The following is a 21,730-nucleotide window of genomic DNA, read 5'->3' on the forward strand; positions in this document are numbered from 1 at the left end:
TATGTTAATCCTGAAGGTGTATTTATGTTTAAATTATCTTCTTGTTACACATTACAACATTTCAGGATGCTAAGTAGTAAATAGCTTTGTGAGCAAAGGATGTGTAGGGGAAAAACTGCTTTCAAATACTTTGGAATAGGAATATCTGGTTATAAAGTCCTAAATTCTCTCAAGGGTTACAGTGGTTACCAGAGTTCTGTTACAAAAATTACTTTTCAAATAGTTGGACTGGTTTAACCTTCTCTGGAATTATCTATTAAGGGATTGACTAACTACCAGTCTAGGAAAAACTTTAGGAAGCTAGGAAATGGACAGTGGCTCTAATCTATAGTGCTAGAATGTCCCCAGGCATAAGAGGGGATTCTAAATTTTCACAATAGCAGACATTTAGTGAGCAGTATTTAAAAGTGTATATTTCTATATCAAGGCCATCAAAGCAAGGAAGAAACCAAATAAGTATAATATCTTACACTAACAGCAGATAGATCACAGAGTGGCCCATGGGCTGTGTAACTGTCACTAAGTTTTTCCGTTTAGAAGAAGAAAGCATTTGTCTATCTTTTCAGCTCTTCAAGAAACTTTTTTGTTTTTAAAGATTTATTTATTCATGCATACAAGAACCAGGGTACAGGCCAGATGTGTGGGAGGATGAGAGGATTCACCAAAGAGAGAGTGGGGAACAGAACAGGCAGACTGACTGAACTACACTACTGAGGGGAGCAGCAGGCGAGGCAGGTCTGCCGCACCATGTGGGTATCTCCCTGGCCGGCTGGGATTGAACCGGCGCTGCAGAGGCTGTGGACAGCTTCACAGCACTGCACTCAACTGCCTGCACTACCAAGGAGGCCCTCTTCAGAAAACTTGTAAGATTTAATTTTGCTCATAATATGTATGGTCATTTTAAATATATATCATGTCTCATATATATGCATTCAATATGATATATATCAAGCTATACACAAAATATATGAAAATATATATATTATATTCAATATGATATTGAATATTTTCAAAATGTATAATTTTCTAGTCCCTAAAAGAAAATTAGATCTGATATTGATTTACAATTATTTTTCACATAATGCTCTGTGTATATTCATGATACTGAGCTTTTATACCACTATTGTATACCAATATGTATTTTACATAAAGATAAACAAAAGGACAGAAAGTTCAAGGTATTTAGGACAAGTATTCTGAAATATCCTAATGCATAAATTATAAAAACTGATTGAATAAAGAAAAAAATATTAGAGTAAGAAATCATAATTAATTTTTTAATGTACCTGAAGAAGACAGTTACAAGATTCAGTCATATCAAAACATCTTGGAGGATAATATTTCAATTTTCTTGCTAGCATTCATTCCAAATCATGGAAAAGATGTGCTATTTTATAACCATTTTACACAACTTTGACATCAGTTTACTTAACTACTATCAAAAACAGCCTCAAGATTGGCTCTTTTCCTTATGATCTAATTTGGAATCTTCTACAGTACAAACAAAGGAGACAGAATAATGATGAAAGAATGGGACAAAAACTTTTCTAGAAAACAGGTGTATAATGTTTCCTCTGACCTCCCAATAGCCATAGTTCAGGTACATGGTTGCATGCCTGTGTCAAGACACACAGAGTCAACAAGATTGAAATATGCAGTACTACTTTTTGTTGTGTCTCTACTGATCTAGAAATTCTACTAAAAAGGAAAGAGGGGAAAATTATTATTAGGAGAATCCATCACCCTGACTCACTGACCCACTTTTATTTCCAAGACTTAAACAACTACTTGAGTGACTCAGCACTTCCTGCTTCTGCTTCATTGTGTCTCATTTATTTCCCTTTTATGTGGTCTGACAAGGGTGGCTGCCAACGCACCGGAACCATCTATGGAGTTTTCTGTTGCTTTGATTCAGCTCCTTGAATCCCACCCCAAACCTGATGAATTAGCATGTCTTGAGGCCTTATTTTACATTTCAGTGGTACCCAAAGTGATTCTCAGGCAGCCTACCTGGCACTTGTGTTCAGAATGATCACTGGTCTGATCTAGACTATGGGTAGTTAGGCTTGGCTTGTTGAAAAAAATCACCATAAATACAACATAATATCAAAGAAAATAAAATCTTAGACTATGAACTTTGTATCTGTAAATCATGCTCACTTTGGACCAAAACATTACTAACCTCCCTTGTTCAGCTCCCTCTACTTCTATGGACTTCTCATTCCTACACTTTCAACTAAATCAAAACTAGAACCTGAGCAATTTTCTTGTATTCATGTGAATTACCTCTCCAAGAGTATTCGTTTTCTAAGATTTCCCTTCAGTCCGTGAATTGTCCACACTGACTCTTTCCAGATTTGGCCAGAACATGGAGCATCACTGACATGTGACTCATTCTGGGGTCCCCAAAACCCTGCCTGAAACAAGGCCTTTAATTAGGTGGACATGGAGGACACTCTGAGGGCTCTTTCATCAAAGACCAATAAATCATAGACATGGATGTTTTTCTGTAACAGTTCCCAATACGAGAAAACGTCATTAGAGGAAAGTCAGCTGATCTTCTGAAGCAACTCTGAGCCCTGCAGAGCAGACCTGATCTGTATTTTTTTTTTTTTTTTGCAAAATTCAGAGAAATGGGATAGGTTTTTGCTGAACGATTCACCAACCATGAATAATTCAATCTGAGGATAAATAAATGTACTTGAAGAGCAGATACCCTCTGCTATGCTACTACCATGAGTCAAAATAAATAATTTAGTATGTTTTTCATTTGGTCTTTTATGTTGAACTTGATACACTTTGCTCTTTTTAGGTCCAAGAGACACACACACCTCGTTTATGCAATGCGAGTATTAATTTTTACCACCCTACTGCTCTATACTATCCCTTGATTGAGAAAGCAGTTGGAAAAAGGATTGAAATTACAAGTTTTAAATGGGTCAAGGAAGATATTTTCTGCATACCACACGCTGGGGTTTACTCAAAACCCTCTCCGGTCCTCTTGTTATTTTACAATTTTCAGGAAAAAAGCAGCAGGGAAACATCTTTAGCCTTGATGTCCATTTATTTAACTTCTTGAGATTACTTTCTTTAGTAAATTGTATCAGGCTCTATATACTTAGCTAAGCAATAAACTTTTACAAATGACTATTTTTAGTAATGATTTTAATAGCAATAATAATGAAGATCTCACTTTAATTTATCAACCAAATACAGAATCAATAGTCTAGTCTCTACCAACCTAATTGATTTTTTTCTTCCATCTCTAATTTTCCCATGAGCAACATTCATAATTTCCTTCTTCCATGTCACATCCTTCTTTGATTTTGAAAACAAAAATACTTAAACAAAAAATAATAATGTAGCTAGAAGTTGCATGATGGCAATGAAAAATGAATACAACATGACTTGTGTAACAAAGGAAGACTGAAAATTTTTGAATACAAGATCTGAGGTGCAGTGAATTTGATAAATACAGCACACTATATTCAATAATTGGAGATTATGAGTGGACATTGATGAAGAACGGTGATATATTGTGTTTTCTAGTAGTTCATAATCCTCTTCCACAACTTCTTTAGCAATTACTGTCTAACTAATCTCTCTATATCTAAATATATTGAGTTACAAAATGAGAAAATAATACTAATACCTCAAAAGACTGTTGGGATGATTGTGGGCAGGTCTTATGATAGTGTCCTGAGTCAGAGCAAGCACTCAATAATGTTGACTATTACTTATTATCTTAAAGAACTAAGAAATCTCCCAGAATAATGATTTGGATGTGTTAAGATGATAACCACAATATGTTCAGATACTATCACCATACAAAGTCATATTTTTTCCCCTTGTGATGAGAACCTTCAAGACTTACTCTCTTGATTACTCTCGAATATGCACTACCATATTGTGACAATAATCAGATGAGTATATTACATCCCAAGACATTTATTACATCATGAATGTTTGAACTTCTTGACCCATTCACTCATTTCTTCCACCCCCAATGCCCTTCTCTCTGCCTTTCTCTTCTTTTTATCTGTAAGGTTATTTTTTGTGTGTTAATATTTTTTTTGGTTTTCAGGTTCCAATTATGATTGAAATCATATGCTATTTGTCTTTTCTTGTCTAACTTATTCTACTTACCATAATACCTTCAAGTTCCAGCCATGTTTTAGTAAATAACAAAAATTGATCCATTTTTATACACCAGAAACTAATGTAGCATCGTATGTAAATTATACCTCCCAAAAAATAAGTCTCAGCTTTAAAAATGCTTTTAACATATTATTTTCCAGACTCACAAATAATAATGCCCCCTCCTTCCCCACAGTGCATCCAATAGCAATTCTGGAATATAAAGACTAGTCTAACTCCTGCACATTTAGAAATCATTCAATATAACCTCAAAACATATTTCCCCAAAAGCAAACAATTTTGCTCTTAACAGTTCCAGACATTTTATGTATATTTCTCCTTTGAATACCATGTATTAGGAGCACTTGTCAGAAGGAAAAAAATGTGCCATTGATGTCATCTAACCCACATTTGCGTTTGAGCTTCCACATTCTCTAGACAGCGGCATATGCAAACTTGATTGAATCCCACATATTTTTTTCTCTTTCCTTTTTTAAACCAAATGTCAAAAGCTTGAGTTATCAGTTTTTACTAATGCAGCCTGCTTCTTCACAAATATGTTTCCTTTATCTAGAGAAAAAAATCTAGTCTTTAATCTTCTTAATAAATTTAACTTATTATATCTAAAAGTTATTGATTTGCAAACTGATCTATGCAAATTCTCAGAAATTATTAGCATTTTAATAAGTAATTTGAGAATTATGTATAATATTTTATTTTCATTTGGTAATGATTATTATTAATGAGGTGATGCAAGAGGTTTGATTAGAAAATAAGAATTATAACTAATCATAGTAAAATCAACCTGCCTTTCCTCAAAAGGAAAGATAGCAGACTGATCATTATTCCCCTACTTTTAAAGATATTACTTGCCCCTATTTCATTATTTCTCCTGAAAGCTAAAATGTGAAGAAAGGCAAGATATTAGGGAGTGGAAGAGCAATGACAGAGAGTGAGCCTGAATTTCTGAATCATCATGTAGACTATCACTGCCTACTACCCGGGGCCACTTGCTTAGCTTAAACTTACTAGAGAAATTAATCTTGTGCCTTCCTTGAGATGCTATACTTGTGGTCTTTTAAGTACTGCAACTTGGTCTCTGCACTAAATAATACAAAGACACAAAATTGAAAATACCAGAAAAATTGGCATACACATAATATGGCAAAACTGACATCTTAAAAAAACTTAAAATACAACAATTTCCTGGTAACCATGTCAGAGATTATAAATATCTAGACCATGTTCTTAAAAATAAAACATGTTTCCATTGTGTACATAAGATTGGTTCTGAAAAATATGATTCAAGTAGTTTTGTCAAGGTTAAGATTTCTTACCATATAAGAATATTCAGGTTGAACATATTCAATCTTAGCAGGACTACTCTTGAGGAAACTTAGCAAAAAAAAAAAAAAAGGAAAAAGAAAATTTTATTCTCACAGTGACAACCATAATGGAAATCACCACTGCAAAATTCAAGGCAAATCCACCCGTGAGCAGCATTAAAGGATGCATAATAGCAATGTAAGTGACTAAGTGAATTTCATTATTTCCTCCTGAGCTAGAGTCACAAGAGAGAGAGGGGAGAAAAGGTCAAACTTTATAATGAGTATAGTCATAGCAAACTTTTTATACACAATTTTGAATAATTTGCAAGTCCCTGAACTAGTTTTATACTAATGTGCCTGGCAAAAATGTGCACCATAAAAGGTGTAATAACCCATTCATTTGCCTTTTTTATTAGTTCTAACATATATTTTGAGAAACTAGACATACTCATATTGCCTATAAATTGAGATGCACTCTTTTTAAAGCTATTTGTTTGCAAAAAATGTATAATAATAAAATGAAAATGGCATGGAAAAAATTCAGTATGTGCTCCCAGAAGTCTTACAGGTACAAACTAATCCATTCTATTAAACAATTAGTGTCAATTTGTAAAGTATAGAATAGTAAATCAATTTTTGACCAATGTCTCTTTTTAGATATGCAAAGATGCATTAATAATACCATGAAACATGCATAACTAACAACTCCATGGAATGCTTTATGATTTTATAATTTGCATAAAGGATAAACAGAATATAGGGGGCTGAATGGATATAATAATTGTTAGCTCTTGAGGACGAAGTTTACTTAAAACACAGCAAATATTCAAATTTTTGCTCTTCCCAATGGATTCTTAAAAATAGTATAAGCCACTAAAAAATTAAAGCAAGATGTTAAGGAATGTAAACTCATAAAATTGAAAGCTAAGTAAGGTATGATAACATGTTTTCTATTTATTAGTGTGAATGGGACAATGGATGTCAAAATGAGTGACATAAAATGTTACAAGGTTGTAAAATTCAAGGGAGATGCCTCCTGAGGGTTTTCAGAGAGTCAGAGTTGGTCATCATCACCCAACGTCTGTATTATCATTATTATTATTATTATTATTATTATTATTATTATTATTATTATTATTATAAATGTTTTAAACCAAACCTCATTGTTTTTCCCACCATTGGAGTTGAAATAATGTGTGTGTATGGTAGGAAGGGTGGTAATTTCACAAACAGTTGTCTTTTTTTTCCTGTTTCAGAAGAATAAAGCCAATGCAGAGATGGATAAGGCTTGCATGCTAAATACTCTAGTGGTCTCTTGTCTCACTTGTGCATGCCTTAGCATCATAATGAAGGAATATACATAATCAACAATATCGCTCATGACAGTTAAAGTCCCACATATTAGATCTGTAAATGCCAAAAGATTATTGAGCCATTATTTTGGAACTTTAGATGAAAACTGTCTTGTTTGTGCATTATATAACAGAGGGTAGATCTAAATTGCACCCCAACGAAAGCAAGAAAAAATGAAAAACAAAACTTCACCTTTTCTAACTGTGGGAACTTAACTTTTTGGTGTCTAAGCTAGGTGTTAGTGCTTAATTAAACATTCCAAAAACAATTATGCAAAATTACATCACTGCATATATTTGCTTTGGGTTTTTGTTTTTTGGTTTTTTTGTAAATAATAGATGTCAGAAAAAAAGGCAATCTAGAGCATGAGGGCTGTGATTTTCCTCCATTGCTTAGCAACATGTGCAAATATAGATCTGCAGAAGCAAAACTAGTGACCTTTCTTTTTTGTGCCTGCCTCTATGTGTAAAAAGGATCTCTGATTATTTAGGTATTACTCATAAATTTAGAAGGCACTCTAGGCATGGATTTATAATGTGTTATTTCTCAGTATATAAATTAAATCAGCCAATGAGTCCCTCATTGCTCAGTTCAACAAAGGAAAAACATTCCTGCATATTAAAATTTAGCATCCCTAATTATGATGTCAGTGATATTTCTGACATTAAAAACATGGTTGCTAACTATGCAATATGAGATGCAAATTTACAATATGAATTCCTAAGGAAAAAAAATGTGTCAATAGTATTTTATTCTGAGAGGTTATTAGTAAAGGATTTTCAAAAAAGAAAGAAAGAAATGCCAGAAAGAAATCTTGTTTACAAGATGTATGATTGGATAATTAGTTCTTCTCCTGGGAAAGTCAGCTGCTATTTTTTACACAGTTGGCAGTAAAGAGGGTTAACCCTTATGAGAGCCATTTAGCAAGATCTGGTGGTGTTAAAGACATGTACAACTGACTACCCAGCAAATGTAGCCCTAAATGCATATGCCAGAGAAATGCTTATGCAGGTACATGAAGAAAGGCATAGCACAACTTTTATAGCTGCTATGTTAATTTTCTATTGCTGTGTAACACATTATCACAAACTTATTGCCCAAGTCTAGGTCTTCTCCTTAGGTCTTCCCATGCTGAAATCCAACTATTAGGGCTGGGTGGGGCCTCACCTGAGCCTAGGATCCTATCCCAAGCTCACTTCCATTGTTGGCAGGATTCAGTTTCTTGTGAATATCAGCCTGACGTCCTTAGCTTCTAGAAACTGGTCCTCTCCATCAACAGTTCACATGTGGTGATTTACTTATTTGCGACCAGCACAAGCATTTTTTTCCATGTCCTGAATTCCTTCCTTCAGGGCTGGTTCAACTCCTTTTTTTTTTTTTAAAGATTTATTTATTTATTTATACAAGAACTGGGGTACAAGCCAGATGTGCAGGAGGGTGAGAGGATTCACCAGAGACAGAGTGGGGAACAGAACAGGCAGACTGATGAAATACACTGCTGAGGGGACAGCAGGCGAGACAGGAGCGGTCTGTAGAGCCATGTGGGACCCTCACCGGCCAGCCAGGATCGAACCGGTGCTGCAGAGGCTGTGGACAGTTTCACAGCGCTGCACTCAGCTGCCTGCAGGGAGGCCCTGGTTCAACTCCTTTTCAGAGTCCTCCTGATTCTCTCAGGTCCCCTAGAGTCATATTCCTTTAATTAACTCAAAGCTGATTTTTCCACTCTAAGTACATCTCAAAATTCTTTCACCTTTGACTAATAACACAACTTAATCATAGGAGTGTATTTGATCATTTGGAGAGAGCTACCCCCAGTCACTAGTAGGGACTTGCACAAGATGTGGATACCAGGAGTTGGAAGTATTGTGGCCATGTCAGATTTCTGCATTTCTCCTATCACACTGCTTTATTTATTACATATACACATATGTGCACATATAACATCAAAATATTATTCACATTGATAGTAACATAGCCACATCACTATATATAACATATAGGTATATGAGATTGACATGAGAATAAATAATAAAGTACAGTAGTTTTAAATAGTAGGATTCTAGCCAATACTGAAAATGAATGAAATATAGCTACATTTGTCAACATGCATGGAACTCATAAAATAAACCAATTGAAGACAGCAAGATGCCAGAAAACCATTTGAAGACAGCAAGATGCCATAAAACCAAACACAACACAATGTGGTACTATAAAACGTACTATAAAAATTCAAATTCAGTAAAACTGTATAGCATACTGTTGGGAAGATACACATAGGAATAATAATCTCCAAATTCAGCTAACAGTACCCAGAAATAAAATCAAAAAGGATATATAGAGTTCTCAACCTCTATAATGGCAACATTTTCCACCTTAAACTGAATGGTTGGTATGTAGAATTTTGTATTCATGTATTCTCGTTATAAGTGTTTGAAAATATATACTAAGAAATGGAATTAACCAAGAAAATCATGATCTGTAGCTACGACATTTAGGCAGAATCATTGGCTTTGTTATCTGTGTGATTTTGAAATAAGAGAATTTCTAACCTTATCTAAGAATCTTCAAACAAACTGTGTGTACAATTTGAAAACTAACCCTTGACTGTTGACCACATAATTGAAGCATCTAGATGGAGGAGGGAAGGTGGCGGTGGGAGGGGTGGTAAGAACAAGAGGGAAGGAAGCACAAAGGACTCTGGTGGTGGACATGGGTGCTTTTGTGGTTGATGCATTACGGGGGCAATACCTGATGGGGATATCCAAATATTACCTCAATTAAAATAAGTAAATTTTTAAAAATATAGAGAATTTGAATATAAAACCTGTTAAAGATAAAACCTGCCCTGATCAAACGAGTGGAAAGCCGAAGTGGGAGCCGGTCAGGGTGGGGAATGCCCAGAGCTGCACACGCACCGTGTGGGTGTGCTATTCAGAGTCCCTGTATGCAAATCAGTGCTCCGTGACTGTCGATGTCACTGCACATGTGCCTCCATCACAAAGTCAGCCATGCATGAGAGTCAGTTTACACCTGATGCCTGTCCTGTTGGACCTTGAGCAATCTTCATGTTCCACTTCTGCATCTACACATTTGGCTGGGGGGCGGGCATACTTCTTGTTAATATTTCTTAAATGTGTAACTGATAGCTGCTTGATGAAATAGGGACTCAAGATACTCAAAACCCCTTGAATAGCTCCATAAAAAAGAAGTAATAACTTTGATTAATTTAACATTGTTAAATGATCTCGTTTTAGCCTGGTTGACACCATCAAGCTGAGGATTAGTCTCCCTACAAGTGAAGGGTGCCTTACTCCTTTACGCTAAAATGAAAATGTGGCCTATCTGTTAACCATCTTCATGCTCAATATTTTTCATTAGAAAAACAGTGAAGACTAAAGATTCTAGAGAATCTTTACTCAACCAGATCATTTACTGTATGTGGCCTTGAGCAAGTTACTTAATTTCACTGTGACTCAGCTTATGCATTTATAAAATGAGCTTATAGAATTACCCCTACCTCATAACATTTAGTGAGGATAAATTTGATTAATTCATGTATAATACCCAGAAGAGTGAATGGCACATATTCAGCTCCAGTTATTGTTATTTCATTTATTTTCTAACAGCAGACTCCAGACTCCTCTTAGTGAAAAACCCTACCCCTGCCAGACCTTACATCCTCAATTTATTTATGTTTCAATCAATTGTTTTCATCCTATTGTTGATAATCTTCTTTCCCCAATTTTTCTGTGATTCATCCTTCATTTTTATTTCCTTCCAAAAAAGAATAATCATAATTTCAAACTACTAAGAACACACAGAAGAAATGGGGACTGTAATTTCCACCTCAGGAAAAGCAAAGCGGTGTCATTCTCTGATATCTATATCATAGCACATCTCATATAATCAATGTTGCTTCCCTTGCCTGGGTTCTGACTTTCTACACAGACCAGGTAGAAATGAAAGGCAAACTATTAATAGATAAGCATTTGTCTCACTTGGTTGCCTCCTTTGATTCCAAGAGAATCTCATTGCAACCTGAGCCCATCTGTCTTTACATTTTAATGGTGAAAGGTTACCCTTAGTCTTCATCAGCACTTGAACGTAAACTTCACATTAATCTCAAGTATATTTCAAGTATATTTTATTGTTATATTCCCAGTTTCTTTGGAAAGCATGCAATATATTAATGTCACCATATTCTGAGTGATTCAAAGATCATTTTTAAAATTTCTGTGTGTTCACAGAAACCTAAATACCCAGAAGGTAATTCAATCTTTTATGACCTGTAATTATCCAAAAGACAGTTATACTGAACACATTTATTCCACACTGAAAACAGAGTGTAAACACTATGAATTTACAGTAATTGACATCTTAGGGAAATCAAAGCTGTCAAGTAACTCAAATTATGATTTAACATGTAATATATAATTAGTACCACTGAGGTTTTTTTTTTTTTTCTTAAAAAGGAGATTCTCTTATAACTCAAATCACAACATGGTGCTATTTTTAAAATCCTGTAAATCATACATGTGGTTACCCTGTGATGTTTTTCCCATAAAAGACTGTTTGTTAAATATCACATTATCAGTGGAAAATAAACAGTGGGATTTCTCATCACTTAGTTTCTTCTGAGTTTACTTTAGCCTCATCAAATAAATATAGTGTTAACAGTAAACATTTATGTACTATAATCATTATAAGTACAGTCATCAAAAATAATATGGTATGTAGTCCTGAGAAGTTCAGACTGCTATAGTGAAAATACCATAGACTGAATGGCTTATAACCAGCACATTTTTTTCCTTACCTTTCTGGAGTCTGGGAAGTCAAGGCATTGCTCCTATCTGATAAGGAGGTCCCACTCCCTGGCACATGGTTGTCTTCTCGTTGTGTCTTCACAAGGCAGAAGAAATAAATGAGCTCTCTGAGGTCTCTTTAATAAGGATTTAATCCTATGTATGCTGGCTAATCAGCTCCCAAAAGTCCTAAGTCAAATCTATTATATCGGACATTAGGATTCCAACACATGAATTTATAGGGAATATTAACATTCAGTCTACAGCTAGTATCAACAACAAAAACTACATCTAAATCACACACTTACTTATATTTTAGTAGCTATAAAAGTCTTAAGCCAATGATAGTGTTAAGGGACAGAGCCAAAGGCGGGGATGGGTCACAGTCCATGGGTTCTCACCCATGTATTCAATTGCAAGACACGCTCAGGGTCCAACAACAATGGAGTTTATTTAACAAAGAGGAGAAAGGAAAGTGTTTCTAAGGCCGCAAATGGCCCACTGTCTCACCTTAGACATTGTTCAGTTTCCAGTAGACCAAACAAATTCTGCTCATGCAAGATGTCACCATTCCATCAACAAGAGCCTGGAGCTAGTGGCACACTGGTCAGCCAGGCACCAGGGTCCTACTCACGGTGGCAGCTGGAGGTGCTCACCAGTAGGGCTGCTCAGATGACACCCCAGCAACCCACAGCAACAGTCTGAAAGCCAGGCTGGACAGTACCAAATACAGGACAGACAGCAACAGACTCAACAGCATCAAGAGGTGGTGCCAGATAACCAGAGGCAGTGGACAGCTCTCCAAGGTGGCCAAGCATAGTGCTGCTCACCAATCAGTAGTGTCACTCAGTGCTGGTCACCAAGAGGTGGTGTCAGAGACAACAGGTGCTACAGCTGTTTTTGAGTTATTGGTATGAACCAATAGTCAACAACTCTTTGAGACATTGGACCCAAGTCAAGGGTGCTCATTGGCAGTGATTTCAGAGGCATGGCCTGAGACAGGTACAGAAGCTGAGTCTCTGTGGAAGTCTGGAAGGTCTACTTGGGTCTCCAGAGATCTGGAGGTCTACTGAATCCCACAGAAGTCATCTGCTGAATGCTTCCTTCTTTGAAGGTTGACTGTGTATGTCCCTATTCATATAACTTCTAAATACATGAAGAACAAACTGAGAAATCTAAAAATAAAAGACAAATTCATAATCAAGTTTGGATATTTTAACTCTCTTCTCCACTATAGTACACATCCTTTGATTTAATAGACATATAGAATGCTGCATTAAACATTTGAGAACACAGATTTTTTTTTCAAATGAAGAAGGAACATTTGTCAAAACAGGATAGATGTAGAATGATCCTCAAAAATTTAGTAATTAAGCAAATCCATTCTAAAAATCTCTGGATTACAGAAGGCATCACAAAAAAAATAAAAGTGAGGTGACCAGATGATAATGAAATATATCATAACCAAAATTTGGGGGTAGATCAGTAGTATTGTAAAGAAATATTTAGCTTTAAGTTATACTCATTGCAAAATAAAAGTCAAAATGAATGATACATGCTTTAATTTCAAGAAACCACAAAAATCCAACAAATTATCCCTTAAAGAACTAGAGAAGGAAACATAAATTAATAAACATACATCAATGACATATTAACTAGGCATATGGCCAAAAAAGCCAAATATGGTTATTTGAAATGATTAATAAATTAATAAACCACAAGAAAGACTAATCAAAAAAGAAAAACCAGAAAGCAGATTAGAAATGAAACACGGAATATCACAGAGATCCTTTATTAAAAGATTATAAAAAGACAGTGCATCCAAAAATTTATTTATAAAATTATAGGATAGAGCCCATAAATTTAACAATATAGATAATACAGATTTCTTGAGAAAAGTGATTTACCAAGCAGACACTGAAAGAAATACCTCCCTCTCTATCCACCTCTCTCTTTTTTTGCCCCAACAGTTTGAAATCAAGAGTTAGACAAGATACTTTCTAAAGTATTCTTCTATGTAACTGATTCCCATGAACAACAAAAAGTGACATTTTTACTTCTGTTTTCCTAGGAACTTACCAAATCCTTTCTTTGAACAACTCCTTTTCACAAAGCACTAAGAGGTGATGTGTGTGTCATCAATAATGGTTGTTTTTCAGTTATCTTGAGTCACCTGCAAGAGAATTAAAACCAAATACTGTTTCTAAATAACCTATACAAGCAGCTTCCCTACAAAGAAGTCAGTAGTAAATAGAATCTCCCTAACTGTGATACACTTCTGTAAAGCCATCAGGAAATCATCACACTCAAGAGACTTAACTTTGTGTTCCACTATGCTGTTGAATAAATGTTGTTAAATATTTTAGATAACATAATTTTTAAATCAATGCATTATCAAATTTCTTCATTTATTCCCAATTTTTTGCTGGTTCGCTTTTTCTAATTTTTTTTTTATTTGCCCACAGCACAAAAAAGGAGCACAGATTATATTTAGTGTTTATGCTTGATCTCCTTTGATTTAGAATAGATTACCTCATTTGTTTTCATTTACATGACTTTGATATTTGGAAGCACCAGACAATCTTTCTTGTAGAATATCCCACATTCTGACATATTTCCACATAAATTGACTCAGTATTATTTGCAATCAGCTTCCTGCCTCATCATCCTTCACCTTGCCTCATTCCAGGTCTGATTTTACGATCCGGATTGTACCTGCTAAATTTCTCTCTTGTAAATGTCCTTTCACTGTGAAATGATTAAAGAATCTATGAAGTGATGGTTTAAACTTTCTGAATACCGCATTCTCTACCAATTTTTTTATATAATACTTTAATATCCTCCAATGAGCTTTCTCTAAATCCATGTGAATGTGTTTACAAGATGGTAGTTTTGATAAACCTCTCATGCTTTCTACAATATTATCTAGCTTTCTCTTCTCATCCACCTCCTTTTGGAATAGCATGTTGGACTTGTGGATTCTTTGTTATGGAGTGTGTTATGATTCATTATCACCATTATTCTATTAGATATGCAAATTGGATGGTCAGTGTGGAAGCCCATTAACATTTAATCTGTTGTTATCGTTGAGATACACCCACCATTCCTTAAGTGTGTTTCTTCTTGTATGACGAAAACTAGGACTGCTGGTTTCTATTCCACAGCTCATTTGATAAAATTCAATTTAAAAAATTCTATTTTCACTTCCCTCTTGCATACTTTTTATTTTTAGCTTGTCTGTAGCTGTATTTCAATCACACAGTAGCCATGTGATTTATTGTTAAAGTATCACACAAAGAACATTGCCCCAGATGCCACATGAAAAATTTCTTCCTTAATATGAGACCCGATAAAGATTGTGTTTGGTTTCAGATGTTTTTTCTTGTTTTGAACCCCTGGTGCAACTAAAAGGAAGGGTGAATGACTGATTTGAGCTGCTGGCAACCTTGTAGGTCTTGGGTCTGTGGCCCTGGAATTTAGTGAAGAAGCTCATTCCACTTTGTGGGGCTCAATGATTCAGTCATGTTGGAATATGGCTGACTCTAAATTACTCCCATGCATCAATAGAAAACCCTGGAAAATTATAATCCCCTAGCAGTTTGTTCCCTTGGGGTATGGCGACGCTGGGTATAAATTTCTGGTCTAGAAATTCTCTTCAGGCTCCCCCCACCCCTGCCTGCCCCGCCCCAGGCTGAGTCCTTTACCCTGCAGCTGACCCCTATGCAAACAAGAAAGGTTAGGAAATAAGAGTTGAATTTTGTTGATTCACTCACTAAATCTGCTTTCACCTCGGAAGAGTGGACACAGGATGAGGAGTTGTGTCTCATCAGATTTGAATTTTCTGTTTTTTTTTTTAGTTTGACAGCTATTTTTCAGAGTGTACAGCCTAATGACTGAAGATTTATGCTTTTTCTTTCATTTTTCTTGCAGACTGAGCTTTTTTTTTTTTTTTTAATTTCTGGATTAAACTGTTTGCTCTTCCATTAAATCCATCAATAATTTATCATTGCTCTTCCATCTTTCTGGGGAAATCAAGCATATTTCTAAGCACTAAAAACACCTAGAATTCAACACAGGTTATGTTTCATTATTATATATTTGTTGCAGTTGGAAGGAATGTTGTCTCCATTTAAGGTGAGAGTTAGGGTTGGTTCAATTTGGTGATCATTTGACCCATTCAAATTCTGAGACATTTGATAATTAAAGTGGACAGAATTAATAAACAAATTGGCATAATACACAAAAACAAGAGTTGTGCAGAAAACACCAGGGTGGATAGTCATTTAGGTTTAGGGGAAAATCTCAAAGTCATTTGCAGTGATGTCTATGAATCCCTGTGTAATTGCTCATCCTCCCAAAGACAGAATGGCTTCTAGTAATACTCCCACTGCCCACTGAGACTATTTGCTCAGCATGAAGACCTGTCAGAGCAGGTGGCATACCCATGACTGTGTGAGCTATGTGAGAGGTATGTAGGAAGAGAAGCTGATCTATTGAAGTTTTTTCAATCATCACACATGTGTAATTGTAAGTGGAAAATTTAGTTCTCATCCAGGCTTCATCAAAATCAGAAAATTCTCCTGTTAGGAATACAATCAATGCACCAAATTATAAATTAACTGTATGGAAATTATGCAAAATGAAATTTATCATAAGTATAACAAAATTATAGTAAGTCAGCTTACTTTAAAGTAATAATAAATAATAAATGAGAAATTTTATATCAAAGAATAGACTGAATAATCTTTCTTTTCCATTTATACAAATACTTGCAAAAAATCATCATAGATGTTTGCAAGGTCATTAATACAAATCTTTTTTATTTAAATTATTTTATTGAAGTAACATTGCATCATAGCAGCATATAAATGTCAGGTGTACATCATTAAAAATAAATATTGTTTACCATATATACCACATTAAGTTTACCATTAAATATATTTTGTTATTGTGATGTTTATAGCATTTGTTAGTTTTGGAAAATTTGTCATTTGTTGTGTTTTTTCTAAATATTCACAATTTGTATTAAATTCATGGTTTTATTTCAGTAGGTGGTCTTCAAAGTTCTCTCAACTTCAGGTCTCACACAACCTAGAATTGTCTCTAAGTGGAACCATATGTTCTGGGTTCAGCCTTAATTTCAAATCCAAATCAGCAATGTGTTTCCATGTAAACCTGGGCAAGATACTAAATTCAATAAAGATTCTTTTTCTCATTGGAAAATGAGGATTGCATTGTGGTAGAATTATCTCTCATAGGGGTCTCCCTGGTGGTGCAGGGATTAAAGACAGTGCTATCAAGCCGTCGCCAGCCACTGCAGCATGAGTTTGATCCCCAGCCAGGGAGCTGACCCACATGGCGCAGCAGACCTCTCCTGACTCACCCACTGCTCCCCTCAGCAGTGTATTTCAGTCAATCCACCTGTTCTGTTCCCCACTCTGTCTCTGGTGAATCCTCTCACCCCCGGCAAAGGAAGTTATTGAATGGGTTACAGATTTTTTTTCCAACACTGGATCCTAGCAATATCAAGCAACTTAAAAATAGTTAGTGTAAATATTACTAACTAGAAAATGGAAACACTAATCCCTATGATGACTACTCTCGGCCTTGCACTAACCCAGCTCCCTGCTGTTGAAAAAGGTCATATCAGGAAGGCAAAGATAGGAGAGAAGGCAGACTGTCTGATTCATTGCTGTTCTATTTCTCCCCTGCTGCTTTCCAGTTCTTCCTGCTATGCAATGATTCCTTCGCAACTCTGAAAAGAATGATCCATATTCCTGAGCACTGAAGTTCAGAGCCAGGTTAAGAAAAATGAGTGAGATGTCAGGAAAATCCTTTAGAGTCCCCTCTGAGACAGAGAGATGATAAGCCTTGTTTTCCTGAGCATATAAAAATTGTTATCTATTCTAGCTACTCTTTTCAAAATATTTCTTCTGCTTGGGGAAGTGAGTCTGGGAGAAAAGTTGTTTTATTAATAAAATTGGCATGCAGAAATAGATTTGCTCATTCATTTTCCCTCACTGAAATGGCATCAAAGATCTGAAAAGATTCAGAAAGGTGCTTCCTACTTTGATGCTATCTGTTCTCTTCTCAGTGTTTGTGATTTTACAATTTAAAAAATGCTAACATTTATAGAAATCTAGTAAATGCTTTGAAATTCTAACTACAAAATATTCATTTTCTGTAAATGCACTATTCCATGCATTGTTCACTATCAGAATTTTAGTTACATGTAGAATGTTTATTTGTTTATTATCTCTTTCAACAGGACCAATTTAAATTTTCGCAATTATGGGCCTCCACGGTGGCTCAAGAGTTAGTTAAGTCTCAGCATTATGAACCTATCCACAGCAACTGCAGCATGAGTTTGATCCCTGACCAGAGAGGTGACCCATATGGGCGCAGCAGACCTCTCCTGTCTCACCTGCCCCTCCCCTCAGCAGTTTATTTCAGTCAATCCTCCTGTGTTCTGCTCCCCACTCTGTCTCTGGTGAATCCTCTCAGTCCCCACACCTTTGGACCGCACCCCAGCTCTTGTATGCAAAAATAAAATAAATCTTTAAAAAAATAAATTTTGGCAATTATATGAGAACTTGTATGCCCAAACCTGACCAAAATCTAATTCAAAATATTTGTTGAATGAATGGATAATTTGATGAGTAGGTGGGTAAATAAATGGGGTAAATTATTTCACATATACTTTCAATAAAATCTAAATGTCAACTCTCCCACATTGCTCTATGAAAATACTTTGTTCAGATGTGCTTTTCTCCTTCCATTTTACAAAATATTTTAGATCTATTTTTATTCTAAAAGAAAATTATGCAAATCACACGTAATCACTCTATAAAACAGTTCTGAATGAAACATTTCCAGTTATTCACAATTAGTTTGATAGCTAAGGTTATTAAACCAGTTTTCATGCTTAATCCATGTTACTAATTTATCCATTCATTTGCAATTTCTGTGGTTTTTCATAGTAATTACAGGGGAGGAAATTTTTTTATTATTCATTGAAATGCCTTTAGATTAAAATAAGTCATTACTATTGTCCATATTTTCCTCAAAACCAGATATACAAATAAAACCTTTACTGATAATTTTAATTACTATCATTTGGAGTACAGATATCTAATTCAGAGAGATTTGGGTCAACAAATTAGAATAATTATTCCTTTATTTTGGTGGTTTAAGTTTAGCTGTAAATTATAGCACCTGTATCCCCACATTAAATTGGCGTATAACGCATAAGTCAAAATTTCTAGTAAGCTTTATAGATAAAAATGTACATAAAAAATTAACTCTTGGTAAGTATGTTTCTGACTATTCTAATATTAATTCACCATTTCCTCCCCACAACATGCTCCAACATGAACACATATGCACGTGCGCTTACAAATCACACACACACACACACACACACACACACACACATACCTGCACACATGGTTTCCTGGCGTAAGAAACTCCCTCTTCCTCAATTTTCAAACTTCATATTTCCAGTCAAATGTGTATACTCCTTATATAGGTTTATTTATTAATCATTTATGCATTGGTATTGGAGAATTAGCTCACCTAATATATTTTACCTAAATCCGTTTCACCTGAGTTTCTTAAAAGAACAATTTCAACAAACAAGTCAATCAAGCAATGCCTCTGCACTCTAAGGAATTTAAGTGTGTGAACCACCTAGCTCTTTCCTTTCATACCATACAGCTAGGAATGTCAGGACAGTTGTCCCTAAGGTTGAAGAAAAATAAGATAGAGAAGAGCTTTCCTTGGGGAGGATTTGTTAAGGTTGCAATTTGTCCAAAGGAGTAAACTGAAAAATTATTCAAGGGAGACATACAGACTTTTAAAGAGAATTGCATTGGCTTAGACAAAATAAAGCAGAAATAGTACAAAATAAAAATAGGTCTTGAAACCTCAAACTTCTACAAACTAGAAGCAGACCAAGAAACCTACTGCTATAGACTCCATGTTTGTGCCCTGACAAAATTTGTGTTAAATCTTTACTTCCACTGTAACAGTATTTAGTGGTGATACCTTTGGGAGATGACTAAGTCATGAGCACAGTGTCCACATGAATGGGATTGATGCCCTCATAAGAGAGATCCCAAAAGTTCCCTCAACACTTAAGAATTTTGGGGTAAAACACAAAAGCAGACATGAAGAGGAATCTGAAAGGGTAAAAAAAGGTTTATTTATCAAGGCAGAGAAAGAGAGAGAGTTAATTCACTGCCAAAAGGTGGTCAAATATCAACCATCCTGCTAACAAATGGCAGCAGTATTCAAATTAGGTTGCAGAGCAATATGTGCCAAGCCCACATGTGTTCTGTTACACACTAAACATAGACATTTAACTCCACCCCACTTTCAGTAGCTCCCTCACTCAGGAAGACTGCTTCATGGCACACCAGGACCTGTAATCCAAGGTGGCTGCCTGTAAGTGGCATTGGAGAAAATGGCACCTCCCTTTCATGAAGATGCCTCTGTAACAAAGACACCATACCAAACTTTTAGACCTATATGACAACAGAGAGCAAGGGAGAAAAGAGAAAAGATTTAGACTTGGAGTACCTCGGATTCCTATTCAATTTCTGCTATAATTAGGAAACTTGCCTAAACTCCTTTTGGGAGTTTTCATATCTAAAAAAAGAAATAAATAAGTACAGTTAAATTTCTCTTCTCTTTCTAATGTGCAGATGAGATTGTGAAGAAGAAAAAGAAAGTTGTATAACATCCTCATTAAAAGTAGAACTCTCTATGTACTCTATGACTATTTTTTAAACATTTTGTTTCCAATATGTCTAGCATACTACATTTTTTTCCAGATATATAATTATAAATAAAGATTTTTCTGGCAGTTGTTATAATAATGTAAAAGTTCTCAAAACTAAGTTCTCCATAGTAGTCGTTAAAGGTGATAGTAAAAAGATATCTCTTTCCCTCATTATTATAAAACTATCTTTTAGTGCTCTACATTGATCATTATTGTAAGTAAAATGCTTTGTTTATTACACCAATGTTTCCCCATTAAAATCTATGACCTTAAAAGATCTTATCACCTCTATTTATTTGTCAAATCTATGCAATCTGAAGGGAAAAAAAAAATCACATAGCCCAATTACATCTCACTGAAAGGTCAGCAAGGTATCAATATTACAGGGTTGACAATTGTAGCCTGGAGCTCAAACTTAAATTGTTCTATGACTAACATGGGGGAATCTCTTAAATCAGCTTCCATGTGGATAGTGAATACTGGTTAACTAGTCTCCTTAAGTAGATCAAAGCTATGGAGAAAAACGGCATCAACCAACACGTCAAACACATTATATTGCTTCTGGCAGTTAAAGGTCATTTGCTCTCTCATATATGTTCCATACTCTAATGTGTATTTGACTCATGATTAATACATGCTGGAATAAATTTATGGTTTATCATAAAAGTCTCTTAGGCTTTTCAAATCCTTTAAGTGTTTTAAAATATATTTATAATAATTGATATTATTTTAAAAAAATGTTACTAGGACAAAAATTCAAGATGCATTTCTTTTGTTTTACTCATTTTATTTTCGACTTACAATGTAATTATAGCACAAAAATACTTGAAGTAAATTTGAATAAGTCAGTCAAACACATTCCCTAAAAAATAAAATAAAACTGCACAGACCTATAAAAGCAAAAACAACTAGATCAAATTTAAAATTATGAGGTGACATGTAAAATTTTAAGAATTCTTTGTAAGTATCGTCTAATAAGATTCATTTTAGAAGTTGGCTAAGAGGGCATTTTCACTGAAATGTAAAAATATGCTTTTTGTGGTCTAGGTAAATACTTCTAAAAATTATCAAGTCTTGAATATTTATGTAACCTTTGTCATCTTTAAGCTTAAAGTCATTTTTGAGTGAATATCTAAGCTTTTTGTTGTTTTTGTAAATGGAAACCAGGAACCATTGAAAGTTGTTGGTTGGAACCACTTTGGCAAATGGTGACAATTTAGTTTAGAATTCAACACTCATGACCTAGCAAGTCTACTTCTAGGTGGTTCTTTAAAGGATGTGAAATATTTTCCCAAGAAGACACATATAAGGACATTTATAGCAATTTT

The 21,730-nt window shown here is 35.0% G+C and overlaps 1 long non-coding RNA gene across 1 annotated transcript in view; it reads right to left on the reverse strand.

Moving 5' to 3' along the window:
* Positions 1–12,105: 12,105 nt before the first annotated feature.
* The window catches only part of LOC129144713 (uncharacterized), a 42,774-nt gene continuing 33,149 nt past the window's right edge, over positions 12,106–21,730 (reverse strand). Inside the window, exons 2-3 of the long non-coding RNA XR_008549176.1 lie at positions 13,700–13,793; positions 12,106–12,795 (exon numbers count right to left, since the gene is read on the reverse strand). This is a non-coding gene — a long non-coding RNA (uncharacterized LOC129144713). The remainder of the gene's footprint in view (positions 12,796–13,699; positions 13,794–21,730) is intronic.

The sequence above is a fragment of the Talpa occidentalis genome, unplaced genomic scaffold (assembly GCF_014898055.3).
Source record: "Talpa occidentalis isolate TD23 unplaced genomic scaffold, MPIMG_talOcc4v2.1 talOcc4.6, whole genome shotgun sequence".
Classification (NCBI taxonomy): domain Eukaryota; kingdom Metazoa; phylum Chordata; class Mammalia; order Eulipotyphla; family Talpidae; genus Talpa; species Talpa occidentalis.